Genomic DNA, 5,000 nt, shown 5'->3' with positions numbered 1-5,000 from the left:
AAATTTACCAATACAAAAAAAAAAAAAAAAACCCAAAACAGCAACTCTTCCCTTGCATAATTTAAATTTTTGAACAATTCGCGTCACAATGAAGAACCCAAATGGTGGCTGACAATAAGTCAGGGATATCTACCTCTATAACTATGGCTTAATCTTTAGTGGGATTTCTAGCTTTCCAGTGATGTAGCACACCAGTGTTTTCCCCGATAGAGAAAAAGAATATCATGTAAAAAGGAAAAAGAGGTTGCAAAAGTCGCATTCTCTTCTTACGGTGCGAACTTGTCAATGCAGCCCCTGGTAGACTGTATTAATGTTTCTTGCCCCTGGTAGACTGTATTAATGTTTCTTGTCCCTGGTAGACTGTATTAATGTTTCTTGCCCCTGGTAGAATAAATTTTGGTTTCTTGCCCCTGGTAGACTGTATTAATGTTTCTTGCCCCTGGTAGAATAAATTTTGGTTTCTTGCCCCTGGTAGACTGTATTAATGTTTCTTGCCCCTGGTAGAATAAATTTTGGTTTCTTGCCCCTGGTAGACTGTATTAATGTTTCTTGCCCCTGGTAGAATAAATTTTGGTTTCTTGCCCCTGGTAGACTGTATTAATGTTTCTTGCCCCTGGTAGACCGAATTTGCGTTTTGCCCCTGGTAGACTGTATTAATGTTTCTTGCCCCTGGTAGACCGAATTTGCGCTTTGCCCCTGGTAGATGCTATTGTGGTTCCTTGCCCCTGGTAGGCAGACCGGCCACAGCCCAAAGCGGCTTCCACGCCGGCCTTCCGCCATCGCCCAAGCTGCTCTCACGCCCCTGGTAGGCTGACCGGCCTTCCGCCATCGCCCAAGCTGCTCTCACGCCCCTGGTAGGCTGACCGGCCTTCCGCCATCGCCCAAGCTGCTCTCACGCCCCTGGTAGGCCGACCGGCCACACAGCCCAAAGTGGCTTCCACCTCGGCCTTCTGCTAGAGCCCAAGCGGCTTCCACGCCGGCCTTCTGCCATCGCCCAAGCTGCTCTCACGCCCCTGGTAGGCTGACCGGCCACAGCCCAAAGTGGCTTCCACCTCGGCCTTCTGCTAGAGCCCAAGCGGCTTCCACGCCGGCCTTCTGCTAGAGCCCAAGCGGCTTCCACCTCGGCCTTCTGCCATCGCCCAAGCTGCTCTCACGCCCCTGGTAGGCTGACCGGCCTTCCGCCATCGCCCAAGCTGCTCTCACGCCCCTGGTAGGCTGACCGGCCTTCCGCCATCGCCCAAGCTGCTCTCACGCCCCTGGTAGGCTGACCGGCCTTCCGCCATCGCCCAAGCTGCTCTCACGCCGCTGGTAGGCTGACCGGCCACACAGCCCAAAGTGGCTTCCACCTCGGCCTTCTGCTAGAGCCCAAGCGGCTTCCACGCCGGCCTTCTGCTAGAGCCCAAGCGGCTTCCACCTCGGCCTTCTGCCATCGCCCAAGCTGCTCTCACGCCCCTGGTAGGCTGACCGGCCTTCCGCCATCGCCCAAGCTGCTCTCACGCCCCTGGTAGGCTGACCGGCCTTCCGCCATCGCCCAAGCTGCTCTCACGCCCCTGGTAGGCTGACCGGCCTTCCGCCATCGCCCAAGCTGCTCTCACGCCGCTGGTAGGCTGACCGGCCACACAGCCCAAAGTGGCTTCCACCTCGGCCTTCTGCTAGAGCCCAAGCGGCTTCCACGCCGGCCTTCTGCCATCGCCCAAGCTGCTCTCACGCCCCTGGTAGGCTGACCGGCCTTCCGCCATCGCCCAAGCTGCTCTCACGCCCCTGGTAGGCCGACCGGCCACACAGCCCAAAGTGGCTTCCACCTCGGCCTTCTGCTAGAGCCCAAGCGGCTTCCACGCCGGCCTTCCGCCATCGCCCAAGCTGCTCTCACGCCCCTGGTAGGCTGACCGGCCTTCCGCCATCGCCCAAGCTGCTCTCACGCCCCTGGTAGGCTGACCGGCCTTCCGCCATCGCCCAAGCTGCTCTCACGCCCCTGGTAGGCCGACCGGCCACACAGCCCAAAGTGGCTTCCACCTCGGCCTTCTGCTAGAGCCCAAGCGGCTTCCACGCCGGCCTTCTGCCATCGCCCAAGCTGCTCTCACGCCCCTGGTAGGCTGACCGGCCACAGCCCAAAGTGGCTTCCACCTCGGCCTTCTGCTAGAGCCCAAGCGGCTTCCACGCCGGCCTTCTGCTAGAGCCCAAGCGGCTTCCACCTCGGCCTTCTGCCATCGCCCAAGCTGCTCTCACGCCCCTGGTAGGCTGACCGGCCTTCCGCCATCGCCCAAGCTGCTCTCACGCCCCTGGTAGGCTGACCGGCCTTCCGCCATCGCCCAAGCTGCTCTCACGCCCCTGGTAGGCTGACCGGCCTTCCGCCATCGCCCAAGCTGCTCTCACGCCGCTGGTAGGCTGACCGGCCACACAGCCCAAAGTGGCTTCCACCTCGGCCTTCTGCTAGAGCCCAAGCGGCTTCCACGCCGGCCTTCTGCTAGAGCCCAAGCGGCTTCCACCTCGGCCTTCTGCCATCGCCCAAGCTGCTCTCACGCCCCTGGTAGGCTGACCGGCCTTCCGCCATCGCCCAAGCTGCTCTCACGCCCCTGGTAGGCTGACCGGCCTTCCGCCATCGCCCAAGCTGCTCTCACGCCCCTGGTAGGCTGACCGGCCTTCCGCCATCGCCCAAGCTGCTCTCACGCCGCTGGTAGGCTGACCGGCCACACAGCCCAAAGTGGCTTCCACCTCGGCCTTCTGCTAGAGCCCAAGCGGCTTCCACGCCGGCCTTCTGCCATCGCCCAAGCTGCTCTCACGCCCCTGGTAGGCTGACCGGCCTTCCGCCATCGCCCAAGCTGCTCTCACGCCCCTGGTAGGCCGACCGGCCACACAGCCCAAAGTGGCTTCCACCTCGGCCTTCTGCTAGAGCCCAAGCGGCTTCCACGCCGGCCTTCCGCCATCGCCCAAGCTGCTCTCACGCCCCTGGTAGGCTGACCGGCCTTCCGCCATCGCCCAAGCTGCTCTCACGCCCCTGGTAGGCTGACCGGCCTTCCGCCATCGCCCAAGCTGCTCTCACGCCCCTGGTAGGCCGACCGGCCACACAGCCCAAAGTGGCTTCCACCTCGGCCTTCTGCTAGAGCCCAAGCGGCTTCCACGCCGGCCTTCTGCTAGAGCCCAAGCGGCTTCCACCTCGGCCTTCTGCCATCGCCCAAGCTGCTCTCACGCCCCTGGTAGGCTGACCGGCCTTCCGCCATCGCCCAAGCTGCTCTCACGCCCCTGGTAGGCTGACCGGCCTTCCGCCATCGCCCAAGCTGCTCTCACGCCCCTGGTAGGCTGACCGGCCTTCCGCCATCGCCCAAGCTGCTCTCACGCCGCTGGTAGGCTGACCGGCCACACAGCCCAAAGTGGCTTCCACCTCGGCCTTCTGCTAGAGCCCAAGCGGCTTCCACGCCGGCCTTCTGCTAGAGCCCAAGCGGCTTCCACCTCGGCCTTCTGCCATCGCCCAAGCTGCTCTCACGCCCCTGGTAGGCTGACCGGCCTTCCGCCATCGCCCAAGCTGCTCTCACGCCCCTGGTAGGCTGACCGGCCTTCCGCCATCGCCCAAGCTGCTCTCACGCCCCTGGTAGGCTGACCGGCCTTCCGCCATCGCCCAAGCTGCTCTCACGCCGCTGGTAGGCTGACCGGCCACACAGCCCAAAGTGGCTTCCACCTCGGCCTTCTGCTAGAGCCCAAGCGGCTTCCACGCCGGCCTTCTGCCATCGCCCAAGCTGCTCTCACGCCCCTGGTAGGCTGACCGGCCTTCCGCCATCGCCCAAGCTGCTCTCACGCCCCTGGTAGGCTGACCGGCCTTCCGCCATCGCCCAAGCTGCTCTCACGCCGCTGGTAGGCTGACCGGCCACACAGCCCAAAGTGGCTTCCACCTCGGCCTTCTGCTAGAGCCCAAGCGGCTTCCACGCCGGCCTTCTGCTAGAGCCCAAGCGGCTTCCACCTCGGCCTTCTGCCATCGCCCAAGCTGCTCTCACGCCCCTGGTAGGCTGACCGGCCTTCCGCCATCGCCCAAGCTGCTCTCACGCCCCTGGTAGGCTGACCGGCCTTCCGCCATCGCCCAAGCTGCTCTCACGCCCCTGGTAGGCTGACCGGCCTTCCGCCATCGCCCAAGCTGCTCTCACGCCGCTGGTAGGCTGACCGGCCACACAGCCCAAAGTGGCTTCCACCTCGGCCTTCTGCTAGAGCCCAAGCGGCTTCCACGCCGGCCTTCTGCCATCGCCCAAGCTGCTCTCACGCCCCTGGTAGGCTGACCGGCCTTCCGCCATCGCCCAAGCTGCTCTCACGCCCCTGGTAGGCCGACCGGCCACACAGCCCAAAGTGGCTTCCACCTCGGCCTTCTGCTAGAGCCCAAGCGGCTTCCACGCCGGCCTTCCGCCATCGCCCAAGCTGCTCTCACGCCCCTGGTAGGCTGACCGGCCTTCCGCCATCGCCCAAGCTGCTCTCACGCCCCTGGTAGGCTGACCGGCCTTCCGCCATCGCCCAAGCTGCTCTCACGCCCCTGGTAGGCCGACCGGCCACACAGCCCAAAGTGGCTTCCACCTCGGCCTTCTGCTAGAGCCCAAGCGGCTTCCACGCCGGCCTTCTGCTAGAGCCCAAGCGGCTTCCACCTCGGCCTTCTGCCATCGCCCAAGCTGCTCTCACGCCCCTGGTAGGCTGACCGGCCTTCCGCCATCGCCCAAGCTGCTCTCACGCCCCTGGTAGGCTGACCGGCCTTCCGCCATCGCCCAAGCTGCTCTCACGCCCCTGGTAGGCTGACCGGCCTTCCGCCATCGCCCAAGCTGCTCTCACGCCGCTGGTAGGCTGACCGGCCACACAGCCCAAAGTGGCTTCCACCTCGGCCTTCTGCTAGAGCCCAAGCGGCTTCCACGCCGGCCTTCTGCTAGAGCCCAAGCGGCTTCCACCTCGGCCTTCTGCCATCGCCCAAGCTGCTCTCACGCCCCTGGTAGGCTGACCGGCCTTCCGCCATCGCCCAAGCTGCTCTCACGCCC

Source organism: Corythoichthys intestinalis, unplaced genomic scaffold (assembly GCF_030265065.1).
Source record: "Corythoichthys intestinalis isolate RoL2023-P3 unplaced genomic scaffold, ASM3026506v1 HiC_scaffold_48, whole genome shotgun sequence".
NCBI classification, from domain to species: Eukaryota; Metazoa; Chordata; class Actinopteri; order Syngnathiformes; family Syngnathidae; genus Corythoichthys; species Corythoichthys intestinalis.
Note: the sequence above shows the minus strand (reverse complement) of the source record.